Genomic DNA, 22,185 nt, shown 5'->3' with positions numbered 1-22,185 from the left:
CCACTCATTCTCCTTCCCAGTTTTTCTAAATCTACCAAATGCACCCAACACTTCTTACGTTCCTTTTAGCGACGTAGGGATTACGCGCATTTTTAAAGACCTCCTTAAAAATGAGGGCTGTAGTACCTTCAGGACTGCCTGGGGCTCACCCAGAAGCTGCTTGTCTCCGAGGCGCCGAGAGGGGCGTGGACATGGGCGGGGCTCGCCGGGCCGGCGGAGTGGGCGGAGCCTAGGCGCTTCCCCGCCCGGTCAGACTCAACACATGCGCCCAGAGGTTTCTAGTGGAACGAGGTGTGGGTTGTGAGGTGACTCTGGCCGCTCACTTCCGGTTCCTAGGGATGCGCATCCGGGTCACGCTAACGCCGCGGTTTCCTCCGCTCGCTTGGTTCTACTGTGGGTCTGGACTGGTCTCCATGCCCTGTTGTGGGGCTTTTACAGCCTTTGGGTGAGTCTCCGCTGCCGACAGGGTCTGAGCGCAGCCGGGCGAGCACAGCCTGAAGGGGGATGGGTCTAGAGTTCTGCCTCGGTCCTTGTGGGTGGGAGTCTGTTCGCCTGTCCCTTGTCCCTGCAGTGCTTCACTCACCTCAGCCCTTTCCTTCCCGCTGGCCTCGCCTTATTCACCTCAGCTCAGCCTTCTCGCGCTTCCGTGCATCTGTCGCCTCGCTGTTTTTCCTCAGCCTCATCAGTCCTTTTCCAACGTCGGTTTCTTGCCTTACGCCTCAGCGCTTCTCTCAGCCACTGCCGCTCCTTTTTTCTCCTCCTCCCTTCTTTTAGAACCTCTTTTCCCCTACCCCTGATCTGGGACCTCAGCGTTCTTTTCACCCAGCGAGACGGCCCGCCTTCTAATTGTGCTCACTCTTCACCACCGAGAAACTGAGCCTCTCCCTAGGGTCCTGGTTCCTTGTCCCCCAACTTTCTTCAGCTTTGATCCTTCCTCCTGGGACCAGCAGGTGACAGTGCATCTCCTGGGGTTCTTCTGCCTGTCCTTAGCTACAGGAGGGCTCTGCCAAAGCCCCGAAATGGGAAGACTTCCCCAGCCTGGGGGAAGTTTTGCCTTAAGGCGCCGGGTTAGACTGAACTCTGGTAGCTTCCATAGTTAGGGTGCAACAAAGGCGTTCCTAGTTCTTCGCTTTACTTCAATTTTGGGGCTCTCTCAAGAGCAGCTAACAGGTGGCAGGCACACGGTGCTGCTAGCATTTGGGCTGGCGCGATCTTGTTAATTGACAAGTCATAAGGACGTTCTGTCAGTTTTGTGTTCCCATGAGAATGGATGTGCACAGCTGCGGCAAAAATACGAATGTTTTGGGACGTTCAGCTCTGTTTTCGGCATGCACGTTTCTTACAGGACACTTGTGATGATAGAGGACAGAATCTGTGGGGAGATTTATGAATTTATGTGGGGAGATTTATGAATTTATTGCCCCAGATTTATGAATTTATTGTGTTGTTTCCGAAAAGTGTTCTGCTGAAGAGTTCACTATAGTAATTTCAAAGTAATCTTCTTTAAACTTAGTATGCACATACGCATTTTTTCATTTTTACTATATCGTTTTCTATCTGTCTTCCTCTTCCTTCAATTAGCCAGACTTTACTTAGAATTACATTACTCAGAAGTACATTACTTAGAATATTCTTCTAACTTTTGTATTTTTTTTCCTTACCATTTCCACCTTTGTAGTAAAACTATCATTTTCTCATTTTGAGATTTAGGGCACCTTTCTTAAATTTCCCTAGAGGTTTAAAGTCATTTATAACATGAAGGAGTTGCATTTAATAATGGTTAGTGCCCCCTTTCCCAAATTTTGTGATCTAGAGTATAGGCTTGGGTAATCTTTATTTTTTCCCGATGTTTATAGTTTATATCTAGCACTTGATTGCAGCGGTTTTTGTGTCATCAGTTTCTGTAATCTATAAATTGTGCTTTAAAATGTAGTACTTCGGTATGAACTTAAATACAGCTTTGAGCACCTGCTTATCTTTTGGCTAATTGGCTATAGAAAAATCTCCTTCATTATATGATACATATACATATAAGAGTGTATAGTCCTTGGCTTATTCCAAAATTGGGCTGTTCAGCTGTTTTTAGCAAAGGACTTTGGAGCTTGGCCATGTTAGTCCTAGAAGCCACAGAGAAGGACCCTTCCGATTGGCTTTCAGGACTTATCTAACTGCTAAGTGAAGCCTCTTTGAAAGTTTCTTATGTGTACCTCCTCCCCACTACCTAGCTCTAGCTTCTGTCCAACCTGGCCTTACTATTTTCCATCCTTCAAAACAAACCCCAATGTGTATGGCTTACTCCAGCTGCTTCCTTACCTTCAGGTTTGTGGGCTTCATTTAAGCCATGGGAATGCCAGCTTAATTAATGCAGATTAATATAAGACCATTAAACCCCAAAAATGATGGGAAATCACTCTGTCTTCAAAACAATAGAAAATAAAATCTAGTTATAAAGATTATATACCATTGTCACTAGTAAGAAGTGGCACTCTTATTTACAAAACATAAAGAAATTAGGGTTTAGGTCTGGCATGATGGTTCACACCTATAATCCCCAGCACTTTGGAAGGCCAAGGCGGGAGGATTGGCCAGGAGTTGGAGACCAGCCTGGGCAACATAGACAAAATTAGCCTGGTGTAGTGGTGTGTGCCTGTAGTCCCAACTACTCAGGAGGTTGAGGTTGGAGGATCGCATGAGCCCAAGATTTTGAGGTTACAGTGAGCTGTGATCGCGTCATTGTACTCCACAGGGCAACAGAGTGAGACTCTCTTAAAAAAAAAAAAATAAAAGAAATTACAACTTAAACAGTTAATTTCCAAGGTCATTTTTTTTTTAAGTCAAGAAGTCCTGTACATGCTCTCAGAGTAGCGGGTGTTAATTCCATTAAAGCCGTAGGCTGGAAAGCACAATATAGTATTTAGTGGGTCATTTCAGTATATTTATGTCATATATGAATGAGACTATTAGGATAAGAAATCTGTGACACGGATTTTAAAATCCAAAGCCGAAGTCATTTTGCCTTCAAAGAGGGACTAGAGAAAGAAACTGTTTTGTGCAGAAGTAGAAGTTGAAAAGTTTTAGGAGTCTTTCTCTTTTGTTCTTCTAAAATGACTTTGGCCTGTATATTCTGCACTGAAGCCATTAACTGAAATGAGCATCCTGTGTTGTTGTCGTTGGAGCAGTTGTGTTCATGCTGCTGATGTTCAAGCCTGCCCCTCCACCTAGCTGCCAAACCAAAACAAACAAACAAACAAACAAACCCAGAGACAGCTTAATGTATTTTTAAAGCTCAGGAAAAAAAATTGCTGTTGATTTTCTATAAAAATTTCTACTTTAGTTGGTAGCCCTAAGGGCTCAATTTAAAATATGTTTCTGCATATTAGTTTTATGCTTACCAAGTTTTATTTTGGTTTGGTTTGATTATTTTTGGTTCTTTTTTGTCATTTTATTTGCTAATGTACTTTGTCTTACATTTTTTTGTTTGTTTGTTTGTTTTTTGGTCCTTGAATCCTATGTTTAAGGAGATGTAGGTTTTTTTTTTTTTTGAGACAAAAAAAACAGAACAAAACAAAACCTTGCTCTGTTGGCCAGGCTGGAGTGCAGTGGTGCGATCTCAGCTCACTGCAGCCTCGACCTCCTGGGCTGAAGCCATCCTCCCACAGCCTCCAGAATAGCTGGGACTACAGGTTCATGCCACCATGCCTGGCTAATTTTTAAATTTTTTTGGAGAGGCACGGTTCACCATGTTGCCCAGGCTGATCTCAAACTCCTGGGCTCAAGCAATCCACCTGCCTCGGCTTCTCAAAGTGCTGGGATTAAGGTGTGAGTCACCACCCACAGGCTGATGTAGTTTTGAAAATTTAAGAAACAAAATATACCTCCAACAAGTCCTGGTCACTTATACCTTGTAGTGTTATGGTTTCTGTGCTCTGCCTAAGCTGTTTCATGACTTCACTTATTTTGTTTTGATTATAAATAAAAGGCTCATGGAACTTCTTTTTAGGTAGCAGTTTGTCCAAAAGATATTTCTGTTCTGCATGTAACAACAGGATACTTTAGCTCATGTATGATTTAAATGGAGGAAGAATAGTTCGAAATAGAAATGTGTATTTTAAAATATTAGGAATAGTCAGCACTTTGGGAGGCCAAGGCAGGCAGATTGCCTGAGTTCAGGAGTTCGAGAACAGCCTGGGCAACAGGGTGAAACTCCATCTCTACTAAAATACAAAAAATTAGCTGGGTGTGGCGGCGTACGCCTGTAGTCCCAGCTACTTGGGAGACTGAGGCAAGAGAATTGCTTGAACCAGGGAGGCGGAGGTTGCAGTGAGCTGAGATCATGCTACTGCACTCCACCCTGGGCGACAGAGCGAGACTCGTCTCAAACAACAACAACAACAAAAAAATATATATATATATATGTACATATTAGGAATAGTCAATGCTTCCCAGATGTTCATCTAATTGGTTTATACCAAAAGGTTGAATTGTTATATTGATAGTAAGGTGGAAAATAGGTGGACTTTCTGTTTTCTAATTAACTTAAAAATACAAGTGCATATTCTTTTACAAAGTATGTGGCTTAAGCTCTAAATTACCCTGTTGATACTGGTATCTTTTACTGTCAGATAACATAGCAAATAATGGAACATATCATCCTTGATATTTTTATTTAGTTCCATCAACCTAAGTCCCAGGGTAGCTAATTATTAAATGTAGAAGTAATTTAGGCATTTTCTCTGTTATTTATAGTATATTTAAAAACAGCCATTTAAAATATGGGCTTCCTAAAATTTGTCTTTGCTGTCTTCCCATTTAAGTATGCAGTAGTATTTTGAATCAGAAAAGGAATGTGTAGTTTAAATAGTACCCACTTACTGTAAATAAGTTAACAGATCAGCCCAAGGCAGTCAGTGCTTAATATCGTGAAGATCTTACTACAGATTGTGTTGGATGCACTTTAACTTATTAGCTTGGTTAATGTTTGTAGCAGTTACATGGTTTTGATTTTCTTCCCTAGAAAATAATTAGCAATACTCTTTGTAATACATTTATTTCAGCAAATATTGTTTAGGCACCTACTGTGTACAGTTACAGTAATACATATTTAGGCTACTTGTGTGGCTAGGTAATATTGTACCAGGCTGATATGTACACTTAAATTCTGAATTTGATCTTATTTGTACATTTCTGAATTAAATGTAAGACTTAACATAATTAGAATTAAATAAACTTAATTAACATAAAATTATGTTCTTTCATTATAGATACAATCAAATAATTTTCACTTGGGAAACTTTTTCACAACGGAACCGTGAAACTCTGTAGTGGTAAAACAGTAATACGTAGCACTATGTACTAGGAACTATTCTAAGTAGTTTACATGTATTAACTCTTTAATCTTTACAACCCTATGAAGTGAGGGTACTATTCTTTTTTTTTTTTTTTTAAGACGGAGTCTTGCCCTGTCGCCCAGGCTAGAGTGCAGTGGCACAATCTCTGGTCACTGCAACCTCCGCCTCCCGGGCTCAAGTGATTCTCCTGCCTCAGCCTCCTGAGTAGCTGGGATTATAGGCATGTGCCACCACGCCCTGCTAAGTTTTGTATTTTTAGTAGAGATGGGGTTTCACCACGTTGGTCAGGCTGGTCTCGAACTCCTGACCTCGTGATCTGCCCGCCTCAGCCTCCCAAAGTGCTGAGATTACAGGCGTGAGCCACCGTGCCCAGCCAAGGGTACTCTTCTTACTATCTCCATTTTACATATAAGGAAACTGAGGTACAGAAGTTATGTAACTTGCCCAAAGTAACAACTAGTTATCAAAGAGCTGGATTTGAACTTAGTCTTTTTGGCTCCTGAGTTAATCTTTTTTGTACAAGGGTCTACTACTTTAGTGATTTCTTTCTTTATAGGTTGAGGTTAAAAATCGAGTTTGTCTGAAACACAAAAGAATACTGCTTTTGGTTAGGAACCTTAAGGGAGGGTTTTACTTGGCCTTTTTACTAATGCTGGCTTAAGGCAAATTGCAAACCTTTTACTACCGATGTTTCTCAGATGGCAAAACCATATATTAAGAAAGCAATACGGGATCAAATTCCTCCCCCGTTAGAAAAATTATCTTATGGAAGTTAATTACTTCGGAGTTACTTGGAGATAACTCACTATTTTTTATAAAATGGCCCCTCGAAGTTAATTTTTTTCTTTTATCTTCAGAGTATTAAACTTATGTAATAGTCTTAAAATACTTAAATCTTACCATTCCCATATGAATTTAACAACTTTGAAATATAAAAGAGAAGACTAAAACTGAAACATCTGATTCACCACTGGTCTCATTTCCAAATTTGGAAATTTGTGTGAAATTAAGTACATTCAACTCTTCAGGACTATCATGTTTAGAGTACATTCATCTCTTTAGGGCTATCATGTTTAGAGTAGTATATTTAAATTAGTGATTTTATTTTTACTTTAGAAAAGATGAGGGGAACTTTCACAAACAAATTACTTTCTAAATGAGAAGATGCAAATAATAGTCATTTAGAATATTATTGATCATATTAAGATGATTCTTTTGTGACTTTATTAAGCCCAAATAAAATTTAATCAAATATCTGGGGGAAGGAGATTATTTTATATAAGTTGAGGTGCACCTTAATGCAGGAGTCTTGTACTCAGATAATGATATTATTTTTCTGAATATTTTGAAAACAGTCGAGAATCGTAGAATCTGGTTTACAGAAAAAGTATAAATATTTCTGGTAAGAAGTGACATTTGATTAGGAATACTAATTTTAATTCTCATGTTAACTCTTATTAATTGAGACATTAAGTATACTGTTTTTTATAGTAGCTTTTGTCCTTCTTTTTCCACTTGGTGGGAAAAGTATTGTTATGGAGCTGAACAGAGTAAGCTTTGCTATGATGATAATACTTGTTGATATTTAGAATGTTCTTTACTTTTAGTTAAACATTTAATTTTTTATTCAAAGCAATTCCCTTTTATATGTGGGTCTGATAATCAGTGTATTTAAACATTCAATAGTTTTCTTTCACCTGAAATTTAATATTGTAGCAATTACTGAATTTAGGAAAATTGGTAGGTAGTTGCTCTCAGCGCCTTTACTACAGGAATACATTAGAATGATTAGCTTTTAGGTGAAATTGAATTTTTTCTTTAGTTTCCATAGTGACTGAAAACGATTTAGGTCACCTTCACCTGTTGTGCCCCTCCCCCTTTTCAAAATAAGAGGAACATTTAATTTAGCACAATGATGTTAAATTTTTTCCTAGTAGATTGATGATATGAATATGATAATCTCACTCTCTTTACCAAAAGAATAATCCAGTATATACATGTGTGAATTTTGGGGGAATATTTCAGACTTTAGAGAACATTACAGGATAAAAAATAGTACCTAAATATCTTATAAAAATCAGTGTTTTATTACATCAGTGAATTTTTCTCTTTTAAATTAAAAAATGTCAAATTTAGGAAACATCTGTGATAATTTAAAGAATAATTTTTGAAATCGGCTTTCCTTTTCACCAGGTGTTCCTCTGCTATAGGTTAGGAAGTAGTAGTTAGGCAACACTAATGAATAATATTCTTGAGAGTGAGAACTAGAGCTTCGCGAAGAGAATAGGCCATCTCTCATATTTAGTGGGGCATTTAATAGCTAGATAAACTGAAAATTTTTGCTTTCATTTCTATGTATTTTCTGTTAGTATATATTTATTTACTGTAGGTACCTCACATTATGTGCAAAAAAAAAATTTTTGGAAGTAACTCAGTGGTTTCCTTTATCTTTTTTGTTCTCTTTCAGAGGCTTGCTTATATAAAACTACAATTTAGAGAACCATCGGCCGGGCACGGTGGCTCATGCCTGTAATCCCAGCACTTTGGGAGGCCGAGGCGGGAGGATCACCTGAGAGGCAGGAGTTCAAGACCAGCCTGGCCAACATGGTGAAACCCCGTGTCTACTAAAAAAAATACAAAATTAGCCAGGCGTGGCGGCAGGCGCCTATAATCCCAGCTACTTGGGAGGCTGAGGCAGGAGAATCGCTTGAACCCAGGAGGCGGAGGTTGCAGTGAGCCGAGACTGTGCCATTGCACTCCAGCCTGGGCAACAAGAGCGAAACTCCATCTCAAAACAAACAAACAAAGAAGAGAACCATCAAACTCTGAATGTTGTTTCCTATGTAGTGTGAAGTGGTTATTTTCTTCCCTTTTTGACTGGCCATTTTTTTTTTTTCTGGTAAAGTGGCTTTCAAACTTTTCTGATCATGACCTACTGTAAAATACATTTTACATTGCTATCCAGTACTCAGACACATATATGTACATATTAATATTTGAAATCGAAACAGAAGTTTCTTTTTTTTTTTTTTTTTTTGAGAGGGAGTCTCGCTCTGTCTCCCAGGCTGGAGTGCAGTGGCGCGATCTCGGCTCACTGCAAGCTCCGCCTCCCGGGTTCACGCCATTCTCCTGCCTCAGCCTCTCCGAGTAGCTGGGACTACAGGCGCCCGCCACCACGCCCGGCTAATTTTTTTGTATTTTTAGTAGAGACGGGGTTTCACCGTGGTCTCGATCTCCTGACCTCGTGATCCGCCCGCCTCAGCCTCCCAAAGTGCTGGGATTACAAGCGTGAGCCACCGCGCCCGGCGAAACAGAAGTTTCTTGAAACAGTATCTTTACTACTGGTGATGCATTGTAATATTAATATTTTCTATTCTATTTTGTTTGTTTGTTTGTTTTTTGAGATAGGATCTCACCCTGTATCACCTGGGCTGAAGTGTAGTGACACTATCACGGCTCACTGCAGCCTCGACCTCCTGGGCTCAGGTGATCCTCCCGCCTCAGCCTCCCAAGCAGCTGAGACTACAGGTGTGTGCCACCATGCCTCACTAATTTTTTTTATTGTTGTTTTGTGTTTTATAGACAGGGTTTCACTGTATTGCCGAGGCTGGTCTTGAACTCCTGGGCTCAAGTGATCCTCCTGCCTCAGCCTTCCAAAGTGCTGGAATTATAGACGTGAGCCACTGTGCCTGGCCTCTATTTTGTTTTATTGTTTTTAATTTAAAAGAAACTGCTGGTTTCCATTCACTAAGTTGATATCAGCGCAGTTACTACGGGAATACATTAGAATGATTAGCTTTTAGGTGAAATTGAATTTTTTCTTTAGTTTCCACAGTTAATGCAATGTACCTGCAGTTTGCAAGATTTTAGTGACTGCTAGATTTTTCCCCTAATACTGTCTTTTTGTAATGGCAAATGTTTAGGTTTGGGGCCAGGTGTGGTGGCTTATACCTGTAATCCCAGCACTTTGAGAGGCTGAGGTGGGAGGATCACTTAAGCCCAGGAGTTCAAGACTAGCCTGGGCAACATAGCGAGACCCTGTCTCTACCAAAAATAAAATAAATAAATAAAATAAAATGTTTAGGTTTGCTAGTTTTTTTCTCTGCAATGTACCTGGATGGATTCTGTAAAACTTTTAACCTAAATAGCTGCAGAACAATCATTGAGAGAGGGAGGTCCTATTGCCCTGATTACCATTACTGTCATCTCTGTTCTTTACCGTTTCTAGGCACATTATTTTAAAAACTTATTTTGGAATCGTGAGGTTGAAAATGCTCGGTTGTATGCTGAGCTTCTATCATTAGAATCCTTTGCTAGTTTCCATCTAACAGTCGAAAGTTTAGGTCCTTTCAGTTGGTTTTCACAAACTTTGCTTCTGTTCTTGGCAACTAGTCAAAAGGTTACAAAGCTGCTTTATTCTGCTCTCTTCTGGCCCCAGTCCAGTCTTTGTAAACCAAAAAAAGAGGTCTGAGGATTGAAGCAGTTTGCTCATGTGTATATGGTCAGGTGAAATAACATGATTGAAGAGTCATTAGGGTCTGCGACAGTGGATTACATTTATGTATTGTCCCAATTCATTTCCTGTAATCACAAAGGGGGAAAGGGCGTAGAAATACCAACAGTTCCTTGCCTATCCTAGCTGGTAGAGTGAAACAGAGTCAGCAGACATACTCTACTATTTTTATACCACTGCCCGCTCTTAACACTTAGTGAGCATTTACTATGTGCCAGGCACTATTTAAAGCACTTCACTTGTGTTAACTCATACTTGGGAGGCCTGGGGAAAAAAATGAGAATGGTAAAGGATAAAGAAGATTTGCCGTCTTCTCGTATGTTCTCATTACTTGGCTTAAGAATTCTGGCTGTTGATGACTATAGTATGGCATATTATACATTTTAAGCTCGGTCAGCTTTTAAATATCACCAATCCTGTTTGCATTGTTCCATTATGAGACACATAGCTGTGGTTTGAGAACTCAGGCTTTGAAGCTAGCCTGCCTGGGCTTGAATACCAGGTTGGTGACTTACTATGTGTATTGATTGCATTGGGCAAGTTACTCTCTGTGCCTTAGTTTTCTCATCTGTAAAATGGTGATCATAACAAATAGCTTCTATTTTATAGACTATTGAAAGATTAAAATAATTAATGTATTAGCTGGGCATGGTGGCGCACGCCTGTAATCCCAGCTACTCAGGAGGCTGAGGCATGAAAATTGCCTAAACCTGGGAGGCAGAGGTTGCAGTGAGCTGAGATCATGCCACTGTGCTTCAGCCTGGGTAACAGAGCGAGACCCTGTCTCAATTAAAAAAAAGAAGAAGAAGAAGAAAAAAAAATAGTTAATATATTTAAAGTACTTAGAACGGTACACGACCCATAAGAAGCATTCCATAAATGTTTGCTATTAATAGTATCAACTCACAGTTGGAGCTCCTGAGAGTGTTTGTGACTATGATGAGTTCTGTATATTTGCAGAGTAACAGGACATTATTGACATTTAATGTTATATTGCTCAGGAGCTTGCAAATATCTTGTCTTGAGGACCTGTAGGGAAAGTTCTTGTGTAGTGTGTTGGATTTAAAGCTAAAGGTTATCAAGGCTACAGGCCCAACTTTTAAAATCTCTCTTAGGAACCACTTGTTATTTGGGCCATAATCTTAATAGTTTTAATGGTTTGCTATTTGGGAAAACTAAGCGGAGCTAGTTAGTGAATTGACTTTCACTCAAGACCAGATTTCTTTCCTTTTTATCTTTGATGTAAGATATTTATTTATTTAATTTTTCTTTAACAAACACTTATATTATTCTGTCTGATGGAGTTTTGAAGGGGTAAATAAATTTGGAGAAATAAAACATTAATAAAAAAACTGAACCTAGATTTTACAGTTCTTCTGACTGCTAAAGACATAGATTTCAAAAGACCTAATTCTGTTAGTGTAGTGTATAGTCAGTGTTATCCAAACACTGACAAGCTGATATATAGGACTGATGTATAGATGAGATATATAGGTATATAGAATGTTAGAGAATTGATGATATAGGGTACAACTTTGTCTATATAACTGGAAGCAGCACATTTATAGAATATTCATGTTGTGATTCTCAGAAATGTTAACTACACAGATTAAAGAAGGATGAAGATAAAGTTTTAGAGTCGTTGAGTCTGGATCTTCACACAAATTTTTTTTTTAATTTCTTTTATCATATTCTTATTTTTGATTTCTTGTTTTTTTTTTTTTTTCATGTCACATGTTAACACCCACTACAGAGAAATTCTTATGCTGACAAGTTACTAAAACTGGAGAGAGATCCAAGGAGTGTTGGAAGAAATAAAGTAGAACCGTTGTACTGTTATTAAGCTCACTTTGACATAGCTAATTCAGGTTAACCTCCTCCTTCTTCATACTTTTTTACTATGGTTTTGAAATTTTTCCTGTGGAACACATCTTCCTGTTTCATTAGGAGCTTGTGAGGGAAAGTGCGGTGGCTCATGCCTATAATCCTAGCACTTTGGGAAGCCGAGGCGGGCAGATCACCTGAGGTAAAGGGTTCGAGACCAGCCTGGCCAACCTGGTGAAACCCTGTCTCTACTGAAAATACAAAAAAATTAGCTGGGTATGGTTGTGCACACCTGTAATCCCAGCTACTTGGGAGGCTGAGGCAGGAGAATCGCTTGAACCCAGGAGGCGGAGGTTGCAGTGAGCCGAGATTGTGCCACTGTACTCCAGCCTGGGTGACAGAATAAGACTCTGTCTCAAAAAAAAAAAAAAAAAAAAGATTGTTTTGTAAACAATTTCAAAGGATGATTTTTGTTAAGAAGTAATTTTAGAAATTATAAAAACAGGCCTGGCGCAGTGGCTTGCACCTGTAATCTGAGCACTTTGGGAGGCTGAGGCGGGTGGATCACCTGAGGTTGGAAGTTCGAGACCAGCCTGACCAACATGGAGAACCCCGTCTCTACTAGAAATATACAGAATTAGCCAGGTGTGGTGGCACATGCCTGTAATCCCAGCTACTCAGGAGGCTGAGGCAGGATAATCGCTTAAACCCTGGAGGCGGAGGTTGAGGTGAGCCGAGATTGTGCCATTGCACTCCAGCTTGGGCAACAAGAGCGAAACTCTGTCTCAAAAAAAAAAAAAAACGAAGAAATTATAAAAGCAATTCTTCTTAGAGAGACTGTTTCTTTTCTTTCTTTTTTTTTTTTTTTAAGGCAGAGTCTTGCTGTGTCACCCAGGCTGGAGTGCAGTGGTGCAATCTCAGCTCACTGCAACCTCCACCTGGAACTACAGGCACGTGCCACCACGCCCGGCTAATTTTTGTATTTTTAGTAGAGATAGTTTTACCATGTGGGCCAGGCTGGTCTTGAACTCCTGACCTCAAGTAATCCACCCACCTTGGCCTACCAAAGTGCTGGGATTACAGGTGTGAGCCACCACGCCTGGCCGAGAGTCTATTTCTGGTAAACTAGTATTTTTTTCTATTAAGAATTTGGTAGAGCCTAAATATACGTATATATTTTAAAAAGCAACTTTCTCAGTAAGTTCTGACTGTTTTGTTAAGTGTAAAGTTACTATAAATAGTCCTACAGCTGATAATACTATGATATGTTAGTCATGCCTCCAGAACAAAGTAGCCAGAAGAATTCACCAAATTTACTGCAGTCAGTTGGCTGCACTATTTATTTATGGAAGGTATTGACCAGTATGGTGATGGTTTTTATCTGTCTACAGAAAGTCCCATCAGGGAGGTGTAGGTGGTTGCAGTTTTTCTGGTTACAGAAATGTGATTTGTGCTGTTGCCTAAGTTATGAGAGCTGAAAGGCTCTCTTAGGATCACACTAAAGGGAGCCTTACGAGAGGTTAGCTGAGTGTAGGTCTGCTGGCTATTTGTGTCTACTTTAGCAGGGCTCTGAGTACAAAGGATTCTGAGTGGATATGTTAGTAAGTATGTTAGAGATTTTTTTAAAGGTATTAAATCAAGAAAGGTGGCTTTCAGCTGATGAGACTTTAATGGATTTCTGAAAGATAGGAAACAACTGATGGAAAAAGCAGGAGAAGAAATCACAGCAAAAAGTATATGTAGAAGTTTCAGAAATGTAGCAGACTCCAGGTAAACAAATATGAAGAACTGAAGGGTACATGGAATATTTATCAATTGCAGTAATCTGTGAGCATTTATTCAAGAGAAATGGCTGAATCTTGGCAAAAACAGCAAACTTTGTGGCATTTTAATTTGCGCTTTTCCCTCTAGCTCCTCAGTAGCCTTGAAAGCCAACAGCTTCCAATCATGGTGAAAAACAGCCACTGGAAGGGATAGATCGAGTTTAGAGTTCTTCAAAGCTCCATTCCTAGAATTGTCATTATTTTATCTAGCTAGTAGTTCCTTGAAAAATCTCATTCACAAGACCATCTGTATTTGATCTGACTTGAAGCCCACTTAGTACAAACAACCTTTCCCCCCTGGAGTGTTTATTGAAAACAGTTAAAGGCAACTGAACAACTTGAGTGCTCACCATCTTGAGTGACAGTGAATAGTTAGATCGAATAATAGGCTAACCAAGAAGCTTAAAAGGAAAAGCTGGGAAATGAGATGTTCATAAGGAAATTTAAGAAGCTCTGGTATATTTCTGGGAATCTAGAAGGCTATGTGCATGTGTAGGGTTGTGTGCTGCATGCTTAGGAAAGAACTAAGAAGGTCCTAAGCTATCAGTTCTGATTAATCTCTAGGCTTTGTGCAAGCAAGAAGTAAAGGCTAAGGAAGGGTTGTAAACTGCTTGGCTGAATGTGAAAGGTATGCCCTAACACATGTAGTTAGCCTGTCAATACACACTGAGACTTATACTGGTTTAAGCATTTAAGGAAGTCTCTGCCCAGTCATTAGCTGATCACAAATGAACAGCAGAGACTTTAGTGATCACATATGATAGATAATTAATATTTTAGATATTTAGTTCAGGAAAGTCACTAAAAGAAACAATAAACAGTAACAACAGTAAACAGTAATAACAACAAATACCTGGTAGGGGAAGAATCTGATTTTCCGAGTTGTCACATTACATTATTTAAAATGTTTAGTTTTCAAGAGGCTATTACAAAGCATGCAAAAAACCACTTAAGTATGGTCCACACATAGGAGAGAAAGCAGTAAAATAGAAAGTGCACCCTGAGGAAGCCCAAATGTTGGACTTTAATATTAGGCAAAGACTTTAAATCAGCCATTTAAAATATGTTCAAAGGGCCTGGTATGGTGGCTTGCACTTACTGAGGAGGGGCAATTGCCACTGCACTCCAGCCTGGGTGACAGAGCAAGACCTCATTTCTTAAAAAAAAAAAAAAAAAAAAAAAAGTTCAAAGAACTAAAGAAAACCATGTCTAAATAACTAAAGTAAGGTTATGTGAACTATATTATATTAGTCCACTTGGTTTGCCCTAATAGAATACCATAGAGTGGGTGGCTAAAATTAGATGTATTTTCTCACAGTTCTGGAGATTGAAAGTCTAAGATCTCTTTTAAGTGAGTACTAACTTCTGTTTTAGGTATAATTGCTTCTGAATAATTGTATGTTGTATAGTTCTACTTCTAGTGTTTAAGATAGGGTAGAATTCTTCCACCATTTCAATGTAAATAAGGAAAGGGTATCTGAAGGTAGTCACATTTAGAATAAAAATAAGAATTTATACAATTTGACCTTAAGTCATCTATGTAATGGAAAAATTCTTCTGTTATGATGGTAACAGGTAATAGAGCCTACATTTCAAATCTCCATACTCATAAGTAAACTGTTGATCCAACTTTTTTATAGTTTTATCTGCCAATGTTTCAGATCTTGTTACTCATAAATAAACTGTTTATTGTTCCAACTATGTTTATAATTTTCTTGGCTAACATTTCAGATCTCTGTATTCATAAAAAACTGTGGTCTGTGTTTATGATTTCATTTGTTTGTATTACAGTCATAGAATTTTACGCAGCTTCATATGTGATTTTGTCTAAAAATCTAAGTAGATCCTATTATAACTGTTGAAGTTTAATTTACATACATTTAATTCTTTTAAACGTACAGTTCTGTAAGTTTTACAGATGCATACAATTTTGTAAAACCACATCAAGATACAGAGGGCCAGGTGCGGTGGCTCACATCTGTAATCCTAGCACTCTGGGAGGCCAAGGCGGGTGGATCACCTGAGGTCAGGAGTTCAAGCCTAGCCTGCCCGACATGGTAAAACCCCATTTCTACTAAAAATACAAAAATTAGGCTGGGTGCAATGGCTCACACCTGTAATTCCAGCACTTTGGGAGGGCGAGACAGTTGGATTACTTGAGGTCAGGAGTTCAAGACCAGCCTGGGCAACACGGTGAAACGCTGTCTCTACTAAAAATACAAAAAAATTAGCCAGGCCTGGTGGCACACGCCTGTAATCCCAGCTGCTCAGGAGGCTGAGGTGGGAAGATTGCTTGAATCCAGGAGGTAGTGGTTGCAGTGAGCCAAGATCGGGCCACTGCACTCCTGCCTGGGTGACAGAGGAAGACATCATCTCAAAAAAAAAAAAAAAAAAAAAAATTAGCTAGGTGTGGTAGCACGTGCCTATAGTCCCAGCTACTTGGGAGGCTGAGGCAGGAGAATTGCATGAATCTGGGAGGTGGAGCTTGCAGTGAGCCGAGATCACGCCACTGCACTCCAGCCTAGGCAACAGAGTGAAACTCTCTCTCAAAAAAAAAAAAAAAAAAATGTGTATATATATATATGTATATATATATATGTATATATATATATATATATATGTATATATATATATATATATACATATATATATATATATATAGAGAGAGAGAGAGAGAGAGAGAGAGAGAATAGTTCCATCAATCCCAAAAAGGATCCCTTGTGCCTCTTTATAGTCAACCTTTTTTCCCATCCCCAGCACTGGCAACCACTGATCTGTTTTCTGTCCTTGTAGTTATGTAATATAAATGGAATGATACAATATGTAGGCTTTTGAGTCTGGCTTTGTCCACTTAGCATAATGCATTTGAGTTTCTTCCAGATTGTTCTGTGATTTACTGTACAGTATTCCATTGTATGGGTGTACTGCAGTTTGTTTATTCATGTGCCAGTATGAAGGGCATTTGAGTTGTTTCCAGTCTTTGGCATATATATGAACAAGCTACTGTACACATTTACATAGAGGTTTTTATGTGAACATAAGTCTTCTTTTCACTTAGGTAGATACCTCGGAATGGGATTGCAGGATTGTATAGTAAGTGTATGTTTACCTTTAGAAGGAACTGCCAAACTGTTTTCCATGATTGGCTGTACTGTACCATTTTGCATTCCTACCAGCAGTGTGCAATTTCTAATTGTACATTGTTCTAGTTGTACAGAGTTCTTGTAGTTCCACATCCTTGCCAGCATTTGGCCAGTTTTTTAATTTTTATTTTAGACATTCTAGTAAGTGTGTGCTGGTATCATATATTCGTATATATTCCCCCCCTCCCCCCAGGGGCTGTCTGTACTAGTCTCTGCTTAGCCTAAATGAAAGGATCTAAATCTGCAGAGGCCAACAGTCCCAAACTTTTGGAATCTCCTCTGAATGCAGCTCATTACTGTTTACTAGATTCCAGACTTTATTCAGATTTTACTACTTTTTCTACTATTATCTTTTTTCTACTCAAAGATCCAATTCAGGATACCACTTTGCATTTATATAGTTTAATTTTTATTTCTGGCTGTAACTAACATGTTATTGGTTTATAAGATACTGCTACTAGTTTTGGTTCTGTTTTTTGCAAGACTATTTTTTCAGTTCCTATCTGTCCCAAAATGCTTTATATGTCACACAATTTTATTTTGGGGAATGAATTCAATTTGTGTGTCATCATTTTGAGCTGCATTCAGAGGAGATTCCAAAAGTTTGGGACTATTGGCCTCTGTAGATTAGATCCTTTCATTTAGGCTAAGCAGAGACTAATACAGAGAGCCCCTGGGGAAATTGTTTCAATTAAGAGTCTTTATCAAGAAATGATTAAGTTTCTAAATTTTACCCTTATTTACTTTGTTGCTTGAAGTTGGAATTAACAACTTTACTTGGTTAAATTAGCTGAGCCTTTATAGTTTCATTCTGTTTGATCTGTACATTTTTGTAAAGGGTAGTTAAATGGCATATTCAACACTGACATGAACTTTTGATGCAGCAGCCAAAAGTAATTATGATTTCTTTCAGAATGTGTCATTTTTAATACCTGGCATATTTTATCCTGGATTCTGTTTCAGTGTTTTTCTTCCAGCTTGAAATATTCTATGAATATGTTTAGAAGGAATTTCAGGGCTCTATTCAAGACACACAAAAAAGAAATCCCAAAGAAAAATACATGCAAAAAAGTAATTGTTGAGTTAGAAAAGTCATGTTTTTCCAATGAAAAATATTTCTGATCATTTAGTACCATCTTATGATGTGTTTCAACGTTCTTGATAAAGTGCTAAGCACAGTGTTACAAAGTTAAAAATTAAATATTTAGTAAATGATTTATGGAGGAGCATATTACTATGTAACTACTACATGAGAGAAATGCAAAATAGGAACTTCAATCAAAACGGAAAAATATGAGCTTCAATCTTGAGGCATAGTTTACCTAAGATTGTTATTTAAGATAAATTAGAAAGAAGGACTTTTATATATTTCAGGTTTAACTCTAGCAGTAATTTTTTTCCCTAAGCAGAACACATCAAACAGTATAGTGAGGCCAGGTGTAGTGGCTCACACCTGTAATCCCAACACTTTGGGAGGCTGAGGCAGGCAGATCACTTGAGGTCAGGAATTCGAGACCAGCCTGGCCAACATGGTGAAACCCCATCTCTACTAAAAAATACAAAAATTAGCCGAGCGTGGTGGTAGGCTCCTGTAATCCCGGCTACTCCTGAGGCTGAAGTAGGAGAATTGCTTGAACCTGGGAGGCCGAGGTTGCAGTGAGCTAAGAGTGCGCCATTATATATGAGGTTGCAGTGAGCTAAGAGTACACCACTCCAGCCTGGGTGATAGAGGGAGACTCCATCTCAAAACAAACAAAAAACAGTATAGTGAATGTATGCAGACTTTAAGTGCTGTCTTGCAAATACTAGTGTTGCGTTTGTTAAGGCTTTGGAAAGATCTTGTAAGATTTCTCAAGATCCATGAAGTACCTGGGACTGCCAGTGTTACTGTTACCTGGATATTTCTTCCACTATATAAATTTAAGGTTTATCCCAGAGTGACAGCAGGAGAATGCTAGCTTTGGAATTATGTAACACTTTCATTAGAGAGGCAAACTTGACAACTATTTGGAAAATTTTTAAGTGTTTTATGTTTATTATTTTTAATGTCTGGAAGCATTTTTTTCAGCTGTATGTATAGTTGTGTTCTCTTATCTTATTTACATTTCTTTCTTTTTTTTTTTCTGAGACGGAGTCTCAGTAGCCCAGGCTAGAGTGCAGTGGCATGATCTCGGCTCGCTGCAACCTCTGCCTCCTGGGTTCAAGTGATTCTCCTGCCTCAGCGTCCTGAGTAGCTGGAATTACAGGTGCCCACCGCCACGCCCGGCTAATTTTTGTATTTTTAGTAGAAACGGGGTTTCATCATGTTGGCCAGGCTGGTCTCGAATTCCTGACCTCAGGTGATCCACCTGCTTTCGCCTCCCAAAGTGCTGGGATTACAGGTGTGAGCCACCATACCCAGCCCTTTACTTATATTTCTTCATTTCCCACTTTCGTTTTCAGTTTGTCTGTTTCATTCAGTGGTCAGGAGATGGTCAACAAGCCCAAACAGACAGGTAATAGCAAAACCAAGCAAACAAAAACCATAAACTTTGCTATTTGTATTAGTTTCCTGTGGCTGCCATAACAAATTACCCCAAACAGACTTTGAGGCTTAAAACAACAGAAATTTATTCTTTCACTTCTGGAGGCCAGAAGTCTGAAATCAGGGTGTTGGCAGGGCTGAACTTCCTCCAGAGGCTTTAGGGGCAATCGTCCCTTGCCTCTCCCAGCTTCTGGTGGCTGCTGACATTCCTCGACCATAACCCTCCAGTCTTTTCTTCCATTTTCACATTGCTGTCTTCTCTGTATGTGTGTTAAATGTCTGCTTTTCTCTTATAAGGATATTTGTGATGGCGTTTAGGGCCTATGTATAACCTCATCTCAAAATCCTTAATAACATATGCAAAGACTGTTTTTCCAAATAAGGGAACATTCACAGGATCTGGGTATTAGGATATGGACCCATCTTTGGCTAGAAATCTATTTCATGATAACTGTGTGTATATATGTTTGGGGAAGGAGATTTCCCCCCTCCTGTCTTCCTCTTCTACCCCCTCTTTCCCTTCCTTCCTTCTCCTCTTCCCTCCCTCTCTCCTTTCCCCCGCCCACCCTCTTTTTTTTTCTTCTTCTTCTCTCTCCTTTTTTTTTTTTTAAATAGATAGGGTCTCTTGCTGTGTTGTCCAGGCTGGTCAACATAACCAGATTACCAGATTACTCCTGGGCTCAAGGGATCCTCCTGCCTCAGCCACCCCTTCCCACTTTGACCCCCAGCCCCAGTTAAAATTACTTGTTTTGGCCGGCCATGGTGGCTCATGACTGTAATCCCAGCAGTTTGGGAGGCCGAGGTGGGTAGATCACTTGAGCTCAGGAGTTTGAGGCCAGCCTGGGCAACATGGTGAGACTCTGTCTCTACTAAAATACAAAAAATTAGCCGAGTGTGATGGCATGTACCTGTAGTCCTAGCTACTTGGGAGGCTGAGGCAGGAGAATTGCTTGAACCCAGGAGGTGGAGGTTGTAGTGAGCCGAGATTGTGTCACTGCTCTGTATATAAAAAAATAAAATAAAATAAAATTACCTGTTTAATTAACAGTAAATCAGGCCGGGCACTGTGGCTTAAGCCTGTAATCCCACTTTGGGAGGCCAAGGCGGGTGATCACTTGAGAGGAGGAGTTCGAGACCAGCCTGGCCAACATGCTGGAACCCTGTTTCTACTAAAAATACAAAAATTAGCCGGGCATGGTGGTGGACACCTGTAGTCCCAGCTACTCCAGAGGCTGAGGCATGAGAATCGCTTGAACCCAGGAGGCGGAGGTTGCAGTGACCCAGGATTGTGCCACTGTACTCCAGCCTAGGTGAGATTGTGACACTGTACTCCATCCTGTCTCAAAAAATCAAAAAACAAACAAACAAAAAAACCCAGTAAATCAAAGTCTGTACATTGTAAATTAAGGACTTATGGTTATAAAGAGAAATCAATTTGTTTTTGTGGGTTTTTTTGCTAGGCTGTACAGGGAGTTAATACGTAGCATAAAAAGAATGTCAGGGAGCTCTCTGAGTCTGAATCTTTTCTGATTCTGAGGGCTGCCAGATTCAGAAGTAGCTCTTTGTTCAACTAAGCTCTTTATTCCTCTAAAGAAAAAAAAAAAAGGAATGTTATTTTTGGATTTTTAGGAGGTCCTTAAAGTGCCAATCCATACATTGAAAAAGAAATTTTGAGTTTAAATTTAAAATATTTAAAAACGTTAAGAACATGATGTTATATCATAAGATCAAAGTAATGTAACATAGGATAGAGATGTAACGAAAGAAAAAGAATAAGTAGCCTAAGGTAATAATATTAGGAATGTAATTTTTCTCTTTTTTTTTTTTTTTTTGAGATGGAGTCTTACTCTTGTTGCCCAGGCTGGAGTGCGGTGGTGCGATCTTGGCTCACTGCAACCTCCACCTCCCGGGTTCAAGCGATTCTCCTGCCTCAGCCTCCCAAGTAGCTGGGATTACAGGTGCCTGCCACCACGCTAATTTTTTTTATTTTTAGTAGAGACAGAGTTTCACCATGTAGGCCAGGCTGGTCTCGAACTCCTGACCTCAGGTGATCCACCCACCTCAGCCTCCCAAAGTGCTGGGATTACAGGCGTAAAGGAATGTAATTTTAAAAGGGAGGGTTTTATGCTCAATTCCACATAAAGAGGACAAAAAACTTCAGACAAGGGAGTTCAGAGTTTTGGATTCCCCCACTGTTTCTGCTGCTTACAGGTTCATGAGGCAGTGCCTTCTCTTTTGTTTAATTTCCTCAACTTTAAGATAAGGATTACATTTAATGATCTGTGATACTCTTTATCCTTTGTAGCATCTTTTGTTATATATTTTCTTGCATTTCCAAGAGAGAATTGTATCTGTCCAATAGAGTGAAACCAAATGTGAAGTCTCTTCCAATAGCAAATTCTTTAACTATTGGAAGTTCGTTACTTTTGCTTAGAGCTGTGAAATGAACCAACCCTGAGTTTGTGTACAGTGTCTAAATAACTTCTTAGGAAAGAGATGACACAGCCAAAAAATCAAATGAATCTTTCTGCCTATACTGTTGTCACAAACAGGGTAAGATTTTTTAGGTAAGGCAGGATCACTGCAATTTGAATTGCTTTTCCCTCAAAACCGAAATTTTTTTCCAATGGAAAAAGTTGGGGGCAAGAATGGAAGAATTTGTGTCTAATTTTAGCTTAATGTCTTGAACATTTTTTATATAAGCATTTAAAAATATGTATTTAAACATTTTACTATACTTTTAAATGTAAGCTTTGTATCTGCTTTTGATTCTTATCAAATTATATGTAAGCTATTACTAAACTAACATAAAAACATGTATTTTTTCACCTTTTAAATAAGCTTGTATTGAAATAGTTTACAGTTACGGTATAGTTAAACTTATTGTTCATATGTTGGTTGTTTCTCATTTTTCGTTTCTGTAGACAACAAACTTACACTATTTTTAAAAGTAGAGTTTGCTTCTTTCCCTCCTGTATGTAATTCTTGGGTGAGCACCTAAGAAAAATTA

General features: G+C 39.1%; 1 protein-coding gene across 6 annotated transcripts in view; it reads left to right on the top strand.

Moving 5' to 3' along the window:
- The first annotated feature begins 272 nt into the window (after positions 1-272).
- EYA3 (EYA transcriptional coactivator and phosphatase 3) overlaps positions 273-22,185 on the top strand; it is a 116,074-nt gene continuing 94,161 nt past the window's right edge. For 3 of the 6 annotated variants that reach the window (XM_030805281.1, XM_030805279.1, XM_030805277.1), the window contains exon 1: positions 341-445. The gene's annotated coding sequence lies outside the window, so the exon portion shown is untranslated. Of the gene's footprint in view, positions 446-22,185 lie in introns of all 6 variants that reach the window. The other 3 variants (XM_012498555.2, XM_030805280.1, XM_030805278.1) reach the window with 2 other exon arrangements.

The sequence above is a fragment of the Nomascus leucogenys genome, chromosome 24 (assembly GCF_006542625.1).
Source record: "Nomascus leucogenys isolate Asia chromosome 24, Asia_NLE_v1, whole genome shotgun sequence".
Lineage (NCBI taxonomy): Eukaryota > Metazoa > Chordata > Mammalia > Primates > Hylobatidae > Nomascus > Nomascus leucogenys.
Note: the sequence above shows the minus strand (reverse complement) of the source record. Positions and strands in the feature narration are given on the sequence as shown.